At 34.8% G+C, this 21,197-nt stretch overlaps 1 protein-coding gene across 1 annotated transcript in view; it reads left to right on the plus strand.

Moving 5' to 3' along the window:
* Positions 1–1,397: 1,397 nt before the first annotated feature.
* Positions 1,398–21,197, plus strand: part of LOC128679690 (KH domain-containing, RNA-binding, signal transduction-associated protein 2-like) — a 172,490-nt gene continuing 152,690 nt past the window's right edge. The window contains exon 1 of the mRNA XM_053762085.2: positions 1,398–1,570. The gene's annotated coding sequence lies outside the window, so the exon portion shown is untranslated. The remainder of the gene's footprint in view (positions 1,571–21,197) is intronic.

Here is a 21,197-nt window from a genome sequence, read left to right on the forward strand (position 1 = left end):
ATTTATTACATCGAAACATTACACTAGGAACTGCGACCCGGGGCTTCGCTCCCGTGGTAATTTCGGGATAAAAGTATCCTATGTGTTATTCCAGGTTCCATAACCTGGACTTAAATATGGTACTTTTATAGTACTAAACTACCCGTGTACCAAATTTCATAACAATCGGTCTAGTAGATTTTGCGTGAAAGAGTTACAAACACACATCCTCACAAACTTTCGCATTTATAATATTAGTAGTGTATACTCGAATAACTTGGGATGTTATTCCCTCTGGTATTTTTTCCAATGAACTGAACTTCAAATATTAAATAAAACTCCAAAAGTGCAAAAGTTAACAGAACTACGGATATATTTCCAAAATCACAGCGAAAATGTAACATGTAAATGTAACAATTCAATTGATCACAAAGAACTAAAATTAGCGGGAAAATATACTTCCTTTTTTTTGACATGTCATTTTTATTTTTTAAATTATAATCTTATTTTTTGATTTATTTGCGGCCAATGTATTTTTATAACTAAACTAAAAACTTATACATGTAGGATTACATCACTATGGAATATTTAGATAAAATAATTCATTTTTATTTATTATAATTTTGTCCCAAATTACCCAGCGAAGCGAAGTCCCTAGTCCTAGGCTAGTTAAAACTATATTCTCATAGACAAGAAAACTGCGAAAAAATCTAGTATAATATGTAGGTATATAACCCATCAACAAGTTCGTTTAATCTTCAACCCAAGAACTGTATTGGGATAAAATCAATACCAACAAAGTCATTGTAAACAACTGCGCCTCTTGAATAAAGCTCTCCTTTATCTTCACTACAAGAAAAACCTATCTCATAAACTTCGTCGCAACTTTTATCTCTTTTAAACAAGGTAAGTCCCGCAGAAGCCCTCGCGGACGTCTAAAAAGCTCCAACTATATACTTATGCAGAAATTCCACGGTTCAATTGACCCACGGGTGTTCACAAATTGTAAAGTTGCAAAAACAAGTGACAAACCCTTACACACTTAAGGGCAGCATGAATTTTTTATCAAAATGCCCGAACAGGAAAACCGAAGGTAGCTAAAACGATGCGCACAAATCCCTTGCGAAAGTAGCCTTCCGACCTCTTTTAAAGGATCCCAAAACGATTGATAAATAATTAAAAACATCATTAATTATTTCTAGTATAAGAAAATAAATCGAATTTTCCGTTACGAATGTTACCTGCCAGTATTTTTGAAAATAAAATAACGTATTGCAAACAAAATCCGCTGGGAAAACACACCTTAGTATTTATTAATACGGTTGCGAATTAAATGGCAGATTTCAGACATGCGCTCTCCTGAAAATTTGAATTTGGAACAGAGGTGTTCCATCATTCTTGAACAGTCAGTGCGCGACCGTCTCTCCGAAGAGGTGGACGTATGAAAATCGTGGTGTAAGCGATTTTTCGCCGTTTAAATCGTCCGTAGTGTCATATAAAAATAGTTTTTCTTAACTTTCGTGAACTTATCAACCTTTAAGTGTAAATTATATACAAGTCTTCATCGCTGCCGTCATTACTCAAGATAAAGGTAAGCTTGGTTATTTAATCTGGAACAAATAAGAGGGTCTATGGTTTTTTTGTAAATGATACAAAAACAGTGGAGGGATTACTTAAGATTTTCACGGGATAAGGGCGAAAGTTCCTCGACTCTGATTACATTCATTATTTATACTGGTTGTTTTTGAATGAGGAAACTATTGGATTTATTCGTTACACGAAAGAACAATAAATATTCTATGTGTATTTGAAAGGTATTGAAAAGCTCTTTCGTTTCTCACATCACGTGCAGTTCCTTAGGCTTTTAATGATCGGGAGTATAAAAATTGATTGGACTTTTTATAGTTGACTTTAAAATATTACGCGTGTGTAATTTTGCGAGTGTAATGTTACAAAATTCTTTAGTAAAGCAAATAAAATGTATATTCAGTTATGTACATTGTATACATATATTAATTTTTTTTCTATTCATTTTGTTTTAAGTAATATTTAACAAGTGAAACTGGATTGGTTTAGCAATATATTATATTTATAATACAGTTTTATATATAGTTTTGCTGCCATTTAACGCACATAAGTTTTATTATTCAATCATAATTAATAAATATGATATAAAAATATATTAAGCTTTTAAGCTTAGTTTAAAGTATTTTTGTGACGACAATAAAATCTTGTGGCAAAATTTTTATTAATGTAAAAAACTTATTCAAACTTGAACTTAATGCCATATGACATCCTGTGATATAGATGTTGCCCTGGACTTCGCTCGCGTGGGAATTTCGAGATAACATATAGCCTATAGCGATCTTGGATAATGTAACTTTCTGATGGTGAAAGAATTTTTGAAATCTGTTAGGTAGTTTCAGAGATTACCCGCCTCAAACATACAAACTCACAAACGCTTGTCTCTTTATAATAATAGTATAGATTAATATCAGAGACCAAGTTTAAAATACTAATATTATTCTACACAGAAAATATGACACGCTTTTTTTACCAATCGTGTAAAACATCACCCCTTCCCGTTAACGTGACCCGATTTTATAAAGTTTTGTTTTTTATAGCATAGTGGCTAACGAGTATGTGGGTTGCACGATGGCACCAAACATTTTTGGTTTTATTATTAAACCATTTCTGTATTATATAAACCTGTACTTATATGCAATTTTCGGCCGTTAGAAACCATATAACTGCATAGTTTTATTAGGACACAAATTGCGCAACTTCATGTAATTTAAACCATATAAGAAAATTTTATGTTTCACCGAAAAATCGTGTTTATACCCGGTAATTTTGAGTTACGCCAATTTTTACATGCGCCTTTGGATTAGCAATTTCATAATGTAAATTTCGAATGGATTACTTGTATGGCCTTTTGGTTCATTTTGCATTGCTGTTTTTGATAAGTGGCTGCAAAAAAGGATATTTCTTTCACTGTTTTATAAATTCAAATTCAAATAATTTATTCAGAAATTAGACCTTCACAGGCACTTTTTCTATATTTATAGTTATTTCTCACAAGCTACAAACTGCTGGCATTTCGGAACGACCACTGCTGAGAAGAAATGCCGAAAGAAACTCATTTGAACAGTGTTGGTCCCTATCATGCCAGATCGGCTTACCATTATTGTTTCTTACAATGTTTTTTTTTCTTTCTAATAATATATAAAAGTACATAATGTACATAGTCAAAAGGTATATCAAAACAGGTTATGATTGTGATCCGAGTGCTGATTATAATATATATATATATATATATATATATATATATATATATATATCGATGTGAAACATAATTAACTAAGTTGTTGTTATATCTCATAGTCATGAAAACTGTGCCGAATCGCGATAGAAATTCGCCGCAACCGATTAGCCAAACGTGGCGTTATGACGAGTATTCATTTGTAAACATTTTTATTAATATTAATCAAATCATTTTACGTATTGCTACCAAATTTTACTTATACTGAAAACAATTTTAGCTTAGAAAAAAAAAAAAACTCAGCTAAAAGCTCAGTATTCGTGTTGTCACGTATCATAGATGTGGTGTGTTGGCATTTCTTCTATAGAATAGGGCCATTGGCTAAAATTCCCCAGATGTCGTATGGTAATTAAGGGACAGCTTATAGGCAGCAGTAGCATTCTACACAGGGTTAACGTCAGGCAGGGGGCCGCTCGTAAAATCACAGGCGAATATTAAAAATTTGAATGATAATTTATTATGCTGTCTGGATATCTTGCACTTGTCTTTGTGTTTGTTTCCTTCTGAGCTATTTTTCGAGTGTCATTTGCTGCATACTGCATACTGGTATTAGATTTTATTAAAGCATTAAGGACACGACTTTTAACGACTACCTACGGCATCTGGCAAGTAATCGCATATACACTAGTGAACTTAAATTGTCAACCGGTGTGCAGTTTCACATCCATCTCTATATTATATTCAGCACTCGGATCACAATCATAACCTGTTTTGATATACCTTTTGACTATGTACATTATGTACTTTTATATATTATTAGAAAAAAAAAAACATTGTAAGAAACAATAATGGTAAGCCGATCTGGCATGATAGGGACCAACACTGTTCAAATGAGTTTCTTTCGGCATTTCTTCTCAGCAGTGGTCGTTCCGAAATGCCAGTAGTTTGTAGCTTGTGAGAAATAACTATAAATATAAAAATTGACGAGAAAAAGTGCCTGTGAAGGTCTAATTTCTGAATAAATGATTTGAATTTGAATTTTTAATTTGGATTTGAATTTGAATTTGCAGGTTTCCTCGGGACGTTTAAATGAGGCCTTATATAAGTTGAGCCGTTGAGTGAGGTCCAAAAATTTCAAAAGACAAGGATTATTTATTTACAAAAACATGAGTTTACATTTTATTTACAATGTGGTGTTAAAAGAAAAGCTTAATCCTACATGTTTCACCGTCCACGGGTGTGTAAATTTAAATGGAGAGCACGCTATCATCCCACACAACAAAATCGAATAATTAAAAGTAACTAAATTAACTAATTTTTTATCTGAGTCTATAATTAAAGAAATCGTTCGAATTATAATAACATTTATCATTCAGCAAGGACCTGAGGTGCTTTAGAAATAAATTTAAATTCTGATCTTTATAATATTGTGGAATTTTGTTATAAGGTGCCATACTCGTATATACAATACTTTTACTGATTTCTAGTTAAATCCTATTAATAATGCGATAGTTTGTGAGGATTTATGTGTGCATGTTTGTTACTCTTTCACGCAAAATCTAGGTACACGGGTAGAATATAACATGGAATAACAAATGGGATAATTTCATCCCGAAATACCCACGGGAGCGAAGCCACGGGACGCAGCTAGTTAATTATACTTTTCCAAATTTCCCTAACCCAATTGATTACATTGAAAGTTCCAAAATTAGCTACCTAATATTAAAAAGTGTTCTATGCTTGTGTAATAACGAAGCCCATTAGCCAACCTATACAGATTGGCCATGACTAGGCCGAAAGCAAGCTTTGTCTGGCCCGCAGTAATTTTATCGATGCAGCTATAAGTTGGTGTTGTTAGTTGAGTAATCTATATTTTAGGGTTATTTGTAAAGCGGTGATGGTGTGACGGTTTAGACTACCGCCTGTGGATCGATAGGTCCCAGGTTCGAATCCTACTCCGCCACATGGGTTTGTATACCAATCTGGCTCATGCATAGTAATTTTGCACACTGATTGATTATAACTTGTGTGTGAAATGGAGAAGGTAATGGCAAACCACTTTTTTATATTATTAATGCCAAGAAAGCTGTTGTGTGTGTTTCATTCCACGTAATGGCCGTTCCGAAATGCCAGCAGTTTGTAGCTTGTGAGAAATTACTATAAAATTTGACATGAAAAAGTGTATGTGAAGGTCTAATTTCTGAATTTGATTTGGTTCAGATGAAAAAAAAACGGGTTATTGTATTACTTTGAAGCCAAGACCGTGCGCTTGTTATTATAAAGGGATTAGTATATAATTATTTATGTTTGTAATGAATAAACTCAAAAACTACTGGACCGATTTTGATGAAATTTGGCATATAGATAGACGAAACCTTCAGAAGTGACACAGGCTACAGGGTACTTTTTTTACTATAGTTTTACCCGAGCTAAGCCAAGGCGGGTCGCTAGTTTAGTATAGGTCAAGCAGCTTTTAACAGAATGAAACTGTCGACTATGACAAACAGTTTTATTGTGATTGTTTAAAAACCTGCAGTTACTGTTACACAATCCACTTCGTTGGCGACAACAGTGCTGTGAAAACAATTCACTTTAGTTGGGACCAGTTGGGAATGAGGGGTGAGACAGGAACTAATTAATCCCGTGTAACTTCGCCCCGTCTTTTCATAGTGCGGATATTATTTGAGATCACAAAATCGCCATTCATTTTCTGTATCAATCTATTCAGAAATGGCGTGAAAAAATTTCAGGATAGTATTCGAGCCAAGCATTAATCTGGAGGCACAAACTATATATAAACTATTTTTAAAATTTGATAATTGAAGGGTTTCGAATTGACGTCACGAAATTGGGGCCAATTATTTTTATTTATTTATTAATTTTTATTTTTCAACCTTCTAGGTTATTCGGTCATTCGGTCGGTAACTCGAGCTTGTCATGTCTGCATATGACTTTTTTTTTTTTATACAACAGTGTGTCAAAGATATTCATATACCTATGACTTAGGTGAGTCATCAGTTTTACGTTGACTTAATTTAACCTGCGTGACGTTGACGTTGAGACAACATGGCACCATGTTAATTAATGTTGACAACCCACTCTAATTGTGCACTTCTTCACCAAATTGAATGGTCACCTTCATAGGTGACCAATCAATTTGGTGAGGAATTTGGTTCCACCTTCCCATTGTCTCGGCTTTTCTTATTCTAAATGATTTGTCGGAGACAACGCTGATATTCAGACTCCTTATAGGTAATTAGATAATATACAAATATACGAATGGGACAAGCGCGGCGCCACGTAAACATAGGGGAGACTATATAATTAGAATTACACTGATGAGAGTGATCGCACAAAGTAGCATATTGTTTGGGGGTGTACTACTGAATAGCACCTCAATATTGCTTTGACATTTGAAAGTCTGCGGCGGTAGACTTGGCATTTTATTTATTAAAAAAATGAATATGTTTTGTCACTATCTCACTTTACATTTCAAATAAAATATGGTTTAAGTGTCTGAATATTATATATAATATATTTCGACTTTGAGCTAGAATAAGAAGTTTTGGAACTTGAAGAATTATCGAGTACTGTAACTTATGAATCCCGCCAATACAAAGGGACAGTAAGTATTCACCCAAATGAATGTATCACAACACGCCTACAGCTTCGTCAGGTGATATTTCGGAAACAAACGACGTAAAAATAATTTTCATAATCATACACGTCAACACATACGAGGAATGAATTTATCAATTATATTCTGGATTTGTCTGTCTAGATTTAGCCCACAGCCTTCGTGAGTTTTCTACCTACTATATTAAGGATAGACAGATAAGTGTTTCTATAAGAGTTCCACTTTTATCTTTTGTGATAGGAGATCTTAAAAAGTCTGAAGCAGAGACCAAGATCTGAGGAAGGAACTGGATAATATTAACGCTTAAATAGAAGAGAGAGAGAGAATGCAACAAATAAAAATAATAAAACCAGCTTGCTATTATATGAAACATGAATTACGTGACACGTCATTGCGTCCACACACTCTCCTTTTTTTACATAAGCGTACACGAGATGGGAAAAAGAGAGCATTTGGACATTATTAACGTACTACGAGTTATGTTTCGTGGTAAACCCTCTAGATTTTACGTGCTTTTATATAACTTTTAATGTCTATCAATTTGGGGTGGCATCTTGAAACTCAATTTGAAGCAGATAAATTGGGATGAAGTTTTGTACACAAGTTTAGTTTGGATGTTTATGATATGCACGACCGTGCACACGGGAACGGCTCCAGACGTGGGAACCACTCAACGGTTTACTGCACCGAACTAATATCTTTGTCGCACATTTAATGCAATATGATCTCTCTGACAACAATAAAAGATTGAGTAAAAAATGTAATTTTTATAAAAAAAAAATATTTATTTTATATATTAATTTTATTATACTGATTTTGTAATAAAATATAATCAAAAAATATTTAATCCTATTCCTACTTAATATTATAAATGCGAAAGTTTGTGAGGATGTATGTGTGTATGTTTGTTACTTTTTCACGCGAAATCTACCGGACGGATTATTATGAAATTTGGACACCTGCAAAAACACATAAGGTGCTTTTTATCCCGGAATTCCCACGGGAGCGAAACCACGGGGCGCAGTTAGTTTTATATAATTTGTCTAATTGCAATTTTAATTGGTTTTCCACATATTGCACTTTTATTTCGTATTTTATAATAATAATTAACGTTCGTTGTAGATTTGTGACCACTGTGCCTTTTAATGATTGAATTTGCATTTATTTTGTCCATAACTTTTCATAATATATGACCTTATTATTGTTTATTACATACATACCATAAAAACGTCATTATTTTAATATTTCTACTTAACTAGCTGCGCACCGGGGCTCCGATCCCGCGGGAATTTCGAGATAAAAAAGTAACCTATTTATTATTTCGAAGCGGTGGTGGTGTAATGGTTAAGACCGCCCGCCTGTGGATCGAAAGATCCCAGGTTCGAATCCTACTCGTGCCACATGAGTTTGTATACCAATCTGACTCATGTATAGAAGTTTTCGTCGACCACCACTTGCTTCCGGTGAAGGAAAAACATCGTGAGGAAATCACACTGGTTGATTATTATAAATTATATATTACCTATTAATTATATATTCACACTTATGTGTGAAATGGAGAAGGCAATGGCAAACCACTCCATTAATAATGCCAAGAAAGTTGTTGTGTGTGTTTCATTCCACGTAATGACCACGACCCTCAGCCATGAGGAATACGACTATATTCTACCCGTGTACCAAATTTCATAACAATCCGTCCAGTAGATTTTGCGTGAAAGAGCAAAACATATAGACACATACACACAATATACCCTGGTGGTAGGTAGGTAGGTGATTTTTCATCGACTGTTTAATGTATGAGACCTATCACTACAGTAGTATAAAACAATGTCGCTTCCCGCTGTCTGTCTGTCTACCCCTATAATTGCTAGTATCTTCAAAATTACGCAAAGAATTTTGATGCGGCTTTTTTTAATAGATAGAGTGATTGAACAGGAAGGTTGAGGTGTATAATTTATTGTGATTTTACGCGACGCGACGGGACTCTAGTTTTATTTAAAACTAGATGTGACCGCGACTTCGTTTGCGTGCTGTTCGAAATTATTAACATTTAATTAAACAAAGCGGAAGATTATAATAATCTTATATCTGGAAGAGAGAAAGTACTGGTTATGTTTAAAAAATGATTTATCTAGGTACCATACAGGTAGGTTGGCTAAAATAATGTCTATCTATCTTATCTGAACCGAGAGGACCCGGGTTCGATCTCCGGTCGGGTCATGATGGAAACATGATCTTTTTCTGATTGGCCCGGGTCTTGGATGTTTATATAATATATGTATTTGTTATAAAATATAGTATCGTTGAGTTAGTATCCCATAACACAAGTCTCGAACTTACTTTGGGGCTAGCTCAATCTGTGTGATTTGTTCTAATATATTTATTTATTAATTATTTATCTTGGTACCACATAAGTTGGCAAAAATAATCCAAGCCAGACTCCGATTAATTTTAAAGTAATATTTTCGCTTGTACTCAAAGTCAAGGCTTTTAAAAATTAAAACTTCACAGGCATCTAATAATGTTATTCAAAGCTACAAACTACTAGTATTTCGTAACGACCACTGCATAGAATAATTTACATTTAAATTTCTTTTGCAACAATCAGAGATCTTGAAAAGTTCATGAATAAAAATTAAAGCAATTGCTACAAGACGGCACTAACCATTACGCACTTTGTAAGCTAAGTGTCGCTATTAAAAGCTGTCGCGTAGAGCTTTTTGTAAGTTGCAAAGATCTTTTCATTGTCTATGAAAACTGTTATTCTCAATGCATTCGTTCTTTGTGTTTCTTGTTTATTTTTAAAATGAAAACCATTATGAATGGCTTTCAAAATATTATCTTGACTTTGTTGAAGAATTTCACAGACATTTGAATCTAAAGAATTCAAATTCTAATTATTTATTTAAGAACTAGCTTTATCCCACAGCAACGCCCGCGTTTTTTCGTGCGTCCGCTCATGACATATTATTATCGATATCTTCGGGATAAAAGCAAGGTATCGCGATGAAACCTATACCAGATTTTAAGTTACACCTTCCGCTATACAACTGTAAAAGTCTCATCAAATTCCACCTAGTAGTTTTTGCGTGATGTGCGAACAAACATACAGACAGACAGGTAATAAAAAAAAAGTGTTTTGGCTCCTGGCATTATTATAATAAATAGTTATTTTTCTGTAATCAAAAATCAAAATAAAAATTCTTTATTTCCAATCTTCTTTATCAGCAGGATAACAAAGGTAGGTTGCAGGGGCTTACCAATTAAGTTTGAAAAAACCTGTGTATCTTTAATATTTCCTATGTACAGACATAGCCCACTTACAGTTTAATAGTTTATCGTCAGATTTTAATATTAGCGGTCCGTCCTGGATTCGCTCGGCTAGAACCATAATAAAATCATATATATTTATTATTATTATTAATTGACGACCTCGGTGGCGCAGTGGTAAGGTTCTTGCCACTAAACCGAGAGGTCCCTTATTCGATCCCCGGTCGGGTCATGATGGTAAATGATCTTTTTCTGATTGGTCCGGGTCTTGGATGTTTATCTATATATGTATTTGTTATAAAATATAGTTTCGTTGAGTTAGTATCCCATAACACAAGTCACGAACTTACTTTGGGGCTAGCTCAATCTGTGTGATTTGTCCTAATATATATATTTATTCATTAGGTCGATGAGGAATGTTTAGGAATAATCATGAGGATCCAAAAATATACATGCTGCGATGAAACGCCAATTTTTTACGAGAAGATTTTTGCTAAATGGGCATATTGTGAATGGGACTTTTTGTGAGAGGGAAATTAGTGAAATCTTGAGACGGCTAAATTTCCTAAAATGTCCCCTGATATTTTAGGAAATTTAGCCACGAAGCGAATAATATAAAATATTGAAGGAAAAAATTACGCCAGCCGTAATTGTGTGAAGCTATATACTTAAAGTTCTTGACATAATTTTAAATTAAAGCAGCATTAATATTCTATGGTAAGCAATGACCTGACCCGTCGTAAAAGAAACGACTGTAGTAGTTTAGGGTCACTCCACTGTAAAAAGAATAGTGGGACAAATAAAATATTTAAATGTACCATTCATTGAAAATACTTAAAGTTGATTGCTCCGTTTCTGGGTTACGTTTTACGCTTATTTTTTATTTATTTAGAATTACTACATACCTATATAGTTTAAAACTAATTCGCTTACATGAAATGAAATGCACACAACGAATTTCTTGGCACTATTAATGGAGTGGTTTTTATGACATTGTCTTCTCCATTTCACAATCAAGTTGATAATCAACCAGTGTGCAGGTTTCCCCACGATATTTTCCTTCACCGGAAGCAAGTGTTGTTCTGTTAAAACTGTATATAAATGAGTCAGATTGTTATACAATTTCACGAGTAGGATTCGAACTTCTATTGTTTCACAGACAGTCTTCACCACTGGACCATCACCGCTTCACGTGGGCAAAAGTCAGTAACTGATAAATTGTCCAGAGAAAATCGGAATCATCTGAGCAATGTATCATCAACTATTGTTAGTAGATTACAGATAATACTGATTGATCACCGTTAGAGCCGGACTCCACAGAAACTGTGCTATGATGTGCTAAGTTTTTAAGAGGCTGATTTCCTAACAACCATTAGAATAGGGTAGATGACAAGGGAAAACATATAAAAAATATGTATAGCTATATCATTGTGATAATTCATAGACTTTAACATTTCAATTGGATCGTTATACAAATAAATAAATAAATAATAAATAGGGACAAATGACACAGATTGAGTTAGCCCCAAAGTAAGTTCGAAACTTGTGTTATGGGATACTATATTCTATAACATATACATATATAGAAAAATTGCTTGAAAAGTCCATTTAAAAAAAGTAATAATATTATAAAAATAAACTACATAAAAATCAAACTGCTGCAATAGCTACAACTTTTTTTATAAAGTCATCACAATGAGAACATATTGTAGATATAGAACAAACGTGGCAATTCGTGACGTCAATTCTATGTGTCGAACGAATTCAATAATAAGTGATTTTGTTTTTGTCATATCTTTGAGAGCTTTGTTATGATTACAGTATTCACTATTTTTCACTGGTGTTTCTATTAATATAAGGGCCTACGAATAGTCATCAAACCAAAACCAAAACCAAATTTTGTCATCTATTTCGTTTGTCAAAAGTTACAATTCTATTGGTTTATGCCACGCAATTGGTTTATGTCAAAATTTCGTAAATTTTGACAAACGAAATTCTATTTGTACGAAACTTAGCTTCAGTTGGCACAGCATAGCGGAGCACTAGTCGAGTTCGGCCCTTAGTCTCCCTTTTGTATGGCTTGGTAAAAACTGAGATTGGACTAGGGAAGTTTTTGTCAGTATTGATTACAATTGATTAATCATTATTATGATAGGCACCGTTTACACAGGCTTTGAAGATGAGGTCGTGGTTCCACCCTAGGTTAGAACCACTCCATATCATACGAGACGATTAAGAGACACATAGCCTAGACAGCTGATAGGCAACAATGCATTCCCAAGTTTGGTTGACGTCAGGCAAGTTGCCAGTTGTGAAAACGCAGACAATTTTTTAAGGTTTATTCTTTATGCTGAAGTCTCGTGACGTCACAGCCCCGAGGAATTGGTAACACGCAAAGATAAGAGAAGGAGTTACCCGATACTGGAGTATATCGGTATACCAGATTTCATCAAATGTTCTATATTTCATCTAGAAGCCGTAAAGGCGGTACAAAATGACTATCGTATATCGAAATTTGATGTTAACAATTTAGTTAGTCCCTAAAGTTTCCTAAAGTTATTGTACGCTGTACGTAACAATATTCCCTTAGAATATAACTTTGATTCTCGGAAACTATTGGTAAAATACAAATAAACCAATTTGTAGCGACCTCTAGCGGAACCATTGTTGGGTCCCGCCTTTTGTTGTTCGACAATCGAAACACGCCGTCACCCTCACTAATATTACAAATGTGAACGTGTATTTGTTTGTTCTACTTTCACGTCACGACGGAGCCGCGAAGCCCTGGGCCTCCGCATTACAAAACTTTAATATTTTAAAAATTAATTTGGTTGTTATTTTAAAACGGCCCTTCTTGCCTGTCGTTAACCATCTTTGTAATTGCTATTTTTACCTGTCAGCCAAAAAGCCATGTATCATACTGTATGTAGTGCTTCTATTTGGGGTGCAACCACATGGATGTCGTACGAGGCGACTAAGGGACACATAGCCTAGACAGTTGATGATAATTATAGTATTCTCAAGGATTGTTGACTGAGCTGGCGGTTAAATAACAGCACCTACAAAGTAAGGTTATGTTTTACAATAACTCCGGACTTAACAGCGTCACAGCCCCGAACGCAACCGGCAACATATTGAGATGAGAAATTAAATAATAAAGATTTTGTGACAGATGCCTAAATTTTCAGGTGTATTACGTAACGTAAGTATGCTTCACATCCATTGTAATCTATAAAATTGGCAATTCAGGTGAGTGTTATCGAGATAAAAGTACCTATAACGTACGAGTATTATCAGGTACGGCTTTTATGTCTGTCTATCTGAAAAAGCTTAACGTATATATATATATATATATATATATATATATATATATATATATATATATATATATATATATATATATATATATATATATATATATATATATATATATACAGCGACTCACGGCTTTGATTCTATAATAATTTCATGTCAAAAAGCAAATGTAGGCCCTCAGATCACACGCACATACTAATACAATTAAATATCATTTATTCCACTGTACTAATTCTATTAATAATATAAATGTGAAAGATGAGGATGTATGTTTGTTACACATTCACACAAAAACTAGACCGATTGTTATGAAATTTGGTAAACGGGGAGTATATATCATGCGGGGAGTATATATCATGGAATAACACATAGGGTCCTTTTATCCCGAAATTCCCACGGGAGTGAAGCCCCGGGGCGCAGCTAGAATTAATTGTAAGGTATGTTTGATACTTCTTCACGTTCAAATATTGATGAACCAACCTTTTATGATATTTGGCATTGAGGCAGCTGATATTTAAAATTGTATCGCTTTGTAATTCAAGCAAGAATAACCAAATTTTAAGGGTGGGTTGCACCAGGCTACTTTGACCCTAACTTTAACATGTGCGCTACTGACGTTCAGATAAAATGACGTACTTTGCGTTTAACTGCGCAGGTTACAGTTAAATCAAAATCAAAGTTGAACATCGAACAGTTAACATTAAAGTAGGCGCAACGAACCCAAAGAATATTTCACTCGTATTTTCGTATACAAACAAAGTAGATTATATACGAAATATCCATCATAACTATTTGTCACTAATTGGCCACAATAACTTGCAAAAACCTTTTGATCGTATCCTTTATCTTGTCGGATATAATAGATGATCCCCTATAAACGCAGTGAGCCTAAAAGTTGGGCAGTTTAACCACAGTCGGCTAGTGTTGCCCCTCGATAATCAACTATCGATAGTTTTAGAAAATCATCGTATATAGCCAGTTTTGATGCAATATTATTGAAACAGAACAATACTTTCGATAGTATCGAACCGTAACGACGATTAGATTATCGATAATATCGATTTCTAACACTATTTAGGTGTTTGTAGATCGCGTAAAACTATAGATAGTCTCTCTCTCTTATCTGTGCATATTTTCCATGTAGCGTTCGGTGTTGTGAAGCCGCAAAGCTCGGGATCAGCGTAAAAATAAAAAAACGATAAATTTTTAAAAATTTGACCGTGATTTTACAACCGGTCATCTGCCTGATGTCACACCCTACTTGGGAATGCTTTTGTTACCTATCAGCTCCCTAGGCTGTGTATCCCTTAATCGCCTCGTATGACATTCACGGGGGGATATGGAGTGGTCCTATTCTAGGGCGGAATCACTCGCATCAAAGTTATAGATTGTTTATCCAATACTAGATGTTGTCCGAGGCTTCACTCCCGTGGGAATTTTGAGATCAAATATATCCTATAGCTATCTTGGATAATGTACCTTTTTAGTGGTGAAATAATTTTTAGGTCCCGGGTTCGATCCCCGGTCGGGTCATGATGGAAAATGATCTTTTTCTCATTGGCCCGGGTTTTGGATTTTTATCCATACATGTATTTATTATAAAATATAGTATCGTTGAGTTAGTATCCCATAACACAAGTCTCGATCTTACTTTGGGGCTAGCTCAATCTGTGTGATTTGTCCCAATATATTTATTGATTTTTACTTAATACAATTGTTCAAAAGTAGCTATCGATATTATCGATAGCCAACCGATAGTCAAACTATCGATAGTCTGGCAACACTATGGTCGGATAATGCTAGCCTTTAGACTGAATACATCTAGCGACAAACAGTTCAAAACTTTTAATTATGTAGTTAAGAAATATTAATTTTAAGGCTCTATCCTCTCTCCCTCTCTAATCTCCGCATGTTCCTGGTTGCATTCAGGCTGTGGCGCCACGAAGCGTGGGGACAGATTAAAAAATAACCTTACAATTTTGGAAACAGGGATGTTTACGGCCGGTCATTAACCCTCCTTGGGAATGCTATGGTTGCCTTTCACTTGTCTAGCTCTAGTGTCCCTTAGATGCCTAAAATTGAGATATAAATACAATTCACATAGTAATAGTAGTGTACAAGGTATGTCCTTCACCATACTTCAAACTACATGTATGCAAAATTTCAAGAAGATTGGTTGAGTAGATAGGGCGTGAAGAGGTAACAAACAAACTTACTTTCGCATTTATATTAGGTACAAGATTAAGTCAGTAACAATGTTCCGGCAACTAGAGATTAAGCCGCAAACTACCTACACTAATTTCTGTTTCAAAGATTAAACGAATTTGCTATTCAGTAGGCAAGTTTCAGTTAGTGTTCTTTTATTATGTATATGTACACTTGTGAACAATTGCCTTGACAATTATTGTTCACAACTGTACAAACCATTATTGGTGTATAATAACTTTGTTGTTGCAGTGCCCGGGGCTCACTCCCGTGGGAATTTCGGGATAAAAAGTACCCTATATATTATTTCAGTTATCAATCCGTGTATCAAATTTCATAACAATCCGTCCAGTAGATTTTGCGTGAAAGAGTAACAAAATATACACACATACAGCATGACTTACTTTCGCGTTTATAATATCAGTAGGATAGGATTTTTGCCTATCATAGACATCAAAGACTAAAAAAAGAAAAAGTGACATTAGTGTTAATGACATCTGCAAAGAATGAAACTTTTTCTTTCTCTGTATTCAAATATGGAAGGTACTGAAAACACTGGCCACAAATAAACGCCATCTGACCCCGCGAACGACCGAAAAGTCGCAGTCGTTGACACGTATTCACATTTTGAATTTGGAACGGAGTGCAGCCGGAACGTTGGCAAACTGGTGTTAATTTGGAGGCAGGAAATTTTCGAAAAAAGAATTTTATGGATTTCTTCAGTTTGAATTAGTTTGGTTGCAAATTTTTAAAACCTTTTTAAAATGCTTAAACAGACAGATAGACGCGGTAAAGGACTTTGTTTTATAATAATGTAAGGATAAGGATGAGCGTGGAGGTGGACTGATAAGTGATTAAACCTGTGAACCGAAAGATACCAGGTTCGAATCTAAATTTAAACATAATTATATAATAAAAACAATAAATTTGCAATTAAAAATCTTTCATTTGGCTATATTTTTATCGTAATACCAGACAACACAATAATTATAATTTTCTTAGGCACGAGCGACTTATTGAGATTATTGAAAGATTCCGAATATTAATATCTGAATTCAGAATAATTCTTTATTCAGAGCTTTGTAAGGCTTGACAATAATATCATGCAGGCGAAAATAACTTGTATTCCCAAGCTATTAAATTCTATTATTCTTGAATGGATGATGAATGGATTTCTTTTTTTGTTCCATAATTATTTTAAAAAATATTGTTAACTAGTTATTGCTTGCGGCTTCGCCCGCGTGTGTTTCCACCGGAACAATTATTTTTCCGTCTATATAAATGTGTCCTATGTCCTTCTCCGTACGTACTACATGTATGCAAAATTTCGCGAACAGACAGACAGATGCGACAGAGGACTTTGTTTTATAGGATAATGATATACAAACTAAAAAAATGAATATAAATATAAATGAATATACAAGGCTGCGATACTCCACGGCTATGTCGTTCATGAATACGAGAACCAATCACATAGCGCCATTGTGACGCTACGACAATCACACTGCAATGTGATTGGTTCGCTGCGTCTCACTTCGAATCGATTCGATGATGGCGAGAAATGCAAACCCACACTAATCTCTTAGGCTACGACACATTCTTTGCTACGATTCTTTGCGTAGCTACGAAGCTACAAGGCTACGAAAGTGACTACGACACCCATAGCTACGAAGTTCTAAAATGGTTCTAAACATGTGGTAAAATGTTTGAATTAATTATGCAATTTAGTTAAGGTGATACATATCTGCACACTAGCGCCACAGTCGCATTCTTACCAATTTATTTTCTTTATTAGCGAAAACTAAACACTAGATAAAGGAATTTACTGCAAAGTACAATAGATTTCCATTACACGGCGGCGCAAATAACCATCGAAACTTAGTCGATTATTATACTCTATTTTGACGACCTCGGCGGAGTGGTAAAGTGCTCGCCTCTGAACCAAGAGGTCCCGGGTTCGATCCCCGGTCGGGTCATGGTGGAAAATGATCTTTTTCTGATTGGCCCGGGTATTAGTATCGTTGAGTTAGTATCCGATAACACAAGTCTCGAACTTACTTTGAGGCTAGCTCAATCTGTATGATTTGTCCTGATAAAGATGGTTATTCTATTTTAAACCCTCAATTTAAAAACAAAATGTTGACGACAACAACACTGGCTAAATTGGGCTAAAGGGATTAGGGCTGAGAAATTTTAAAAAATCACCACGGTCTTTTCACCCCGCTTGCCTATTAGCCGCATTTTAATTCAATTATTGTCCTAAAATATTAAACTTAACCTCTGTGTACACTGGTTATATAAGGAGGCTTGTATGACAGTAATGTATTGTGACGTCACAGATTTTGGCATCAAAAAGTGTTCTGAATTGACAGAGCGAGCGAAGCGAGCAATGTCTACAAATCAACTTGGGATAATTTTTTTTTTGTACTTACGTATATATATATGTGTGTATTGTATGTATGTATTGTAGTATCTGTCAATGGAATTTTTAAGTTCGTGGGGCAATAAAATCGTTTTTGAAATATTCAAAATTTTGTAAAAACACGTCAAAAATTTATAGTGTTCGCCGGGACTTTAATGACACCGATAAAATAGTAAATCTCTTAATTAATATAACTGATCTGACATTTAATTATCGTGTTTGATTATTTAAATACCTTCATAGATTTTTTTTACCCAGTCTAATAGCCAATCGCGGGTGACACTAATTTTTTATCAATACATATAATAAAATTGAAGAAAGGTCAAGTTTGTACATTGGATATTTTTTTTAAATTCTTCATGGAATATACTTAGTTAGAAATTCGGTATGTAGGTACCTTATATTCTGGGTTAACATCTTAGATACATTTCATCCCGGTAAATGGTCAGGTTCCCGTAGGATAATTGAAAAACTAATTATGAATCAAAAATTCCTTGGAATCCCGGGTTAACATCTTATAGATTTTTCATCCCGGAAAATGAGGAGGGTCCTGTAGAAAATTAAAAAAACAATCCACGGAGCCAAATTAAAATTTTGTAGAAAGCTGTAAACAGAATATAAACAAATTGTTTTTATCGATTAAAGTCTGATATAGATATAATGGGCGCAGTATGTATCAATATATCAGTATAAAACTCTTCCGTTACTGAGTGACTGACTGACTGACTGACTGACTGACAGACAACATACACCTGAAACCGCTGGGCGGGAAGCTGCAATTTGTCATGTAGGTGAGTGTAGGTGAGCACTAAGAGAGGATTTTTGGAAATTCTACTCCGAAGGGGTGAAAGGGGTGAAATCTGTAAATATGAAAGTTCTACACCGTTGAAGTTAGTGACTTGAAAAGTTGGATTTTGGTTGTTTACAACAAAGTAATGAATACGTGTTTCAGATTTTTCTGAAATTTAACCCTCAACTCCTTCATAAGGGGGGGGGGGGGGTTAAAGATTGTATGGGACTTAATCAAATTTTCAAGATAAAAAGCTGAAAATTGGCACACTTACTTTTTGTAGTAAATAACAGTAATAGTTAATACAAAAAATGATTAATTTACGTTTGTGGTTAATAAAAGACCAGGACGTAAAACGTCATGGAAAATGGGACAGCACGCGTTGCAGAAAGCGGGAGTGGGAGTAGGAGCGGGAAATGGGAAGGAGACACGTAGTGGGAAACAGGACGGGACACATAGCAAAAAAAAAATATAGCACAATATGTAGGAAACGGTACGGGATATCTACTTTACATTACATAGCAGGATGCGGGATTGGACAAGTTTGCGGGACGAGACACGCAGCGGGAAACAGAAAATTTAACTAAAGATTCTTACAGAGTACGCGATAAAAATATTACTGATATTTTGCTATGAAATTCACGCGGGCGAAGCCGCGGGCAAAGGCTAGTAATATAATTTCTTTTGATTAACGCAATGGTTATCGGAATATTTGCAACAATGTCTCTTGCACGCAATACACAAATGTTTTTAACATTAAAATCGCAATTTACGACGGTCACTTACGTGTATAACTGAATTCACAAAATCTAATTAACTAAACAAAGTTTTATATACACATGACTACCCTTTTACATGAAACTTTCGAATTAGCACAGAAATAATACTATATCTACTTTGTAAAATGTAACTTAAGAGCGACAGAAACTAATTATTTTCAACTATTTGACATCTATATAAATAAATATATTAGGACGAATCACACAGATTGAGCTAGCCCCAAAGTAAGTTCGAGACATGTGTTATGGGATACTAACTCAACGATACTATATTATAAAATATAGTACAAACACATATATAGATAAACATCCAAGACCCGGGCCAATCAGAGAAAGATCATTTTCCATCATGACCCGACCGGGGATCGAACCCGGGCTCTCTCGGTTCAGTGGCAAGAACCTCTGCGCCACCGAGGTCGTCAAATATATAGACTTAAGTCAAGACATTTGTTCCCTATTAGGTATTTTATTTGTTGATTTGTAACGAATTGTACATAATGTATTGACTGAGCGGGCGAAGCGGGCGAGGTCTTACGTTCTACTTGGGGCAAAAATAATTTTTTTGTATGTTTGTAACGCGATAACTTTCGAACCGTAAAATGTATACAGGATATATGCCAATACAATTTTTAAGTTCCTGGGACATCAAAATCGGTTCAGTCGTTTTTGAAATATTCACAATTTAAAAAATAATAATATTGTGTTCGCGGCGAACAACTAGTGTATACTTGGATATGTAATAAGATATAATTTTCCGGGATTCCATAACGATGACCATTATAAACTGATCCGACAAAATAGGTCGTTTGAAAGAACGCAGCCATAGGCTGTATACACTATCGGCAAACAGATCGTCAAAATTTGGGGTTTTAACGTACATTACTGGTTTTTCCATGCGGTAAATAAAAGCTCGCATACAATTGTTTGTATTATACCCTACTTACGTTAATTCGCGTCTATATCGGTCCGGCAATAGTGTGTAGCATACATAAAACACGAGAAATTAAAAAGAAATTCCCACGCAAAACTAATGAGATGCTTTGAAAGACATTCATTATAACTTTCAAAACGCGCAAAGAATATAAAATTGTGGTGCATGAAGTGTTAAAGTGAAGGACTTTCTCATCAAAACTAATTGAACTTTCGCAACAAATCACACGATATAAAATTATTGTGAAACTGAAGTGATATTGGAGGCAGATCACGTGTCTTGAACGTTTCTTTGGAGTGTGGCACAAGTGTAAACAAGAATATTAATCAATATATTATATACAATTCACGTTTTTTTTATTACTTACTGTGTGGGAAGTGCGACTTTGCTATTTACATCTCAACATCGAGTCGACACGCAGTGAGATGCAGCTAACTAGCTTTGAGTTTCAATCAATCAATAATCACAATGTGCCATTGAGATTGGTTAGCATTGAGACGCAGTGATTGACAGTGATTGGTTCGTTGCGTCTCACTCTGAATTGATTCAATAGTGAGAAGTGAAAAGTAGCCCTCTACCTATTGCTCGTAACTCCGCCTGTGGTAGC

This window comes from Plodia interpunctella, chromosome 22, assembly GCF_027563975.2.
Source record: "Plodia interpunctella isolate USDA-ARS_2022_Savannah chromosome 22, ilPloInte3.2, whole genome shotgun sequence".
Taxonomy (NCBI): domain Eukaryota; kingdom Metazoa; phylum Arthropoda; class Insecta; order Lepidoptera; family Pyralidae; genus Plodia; species Plodia interpunctella.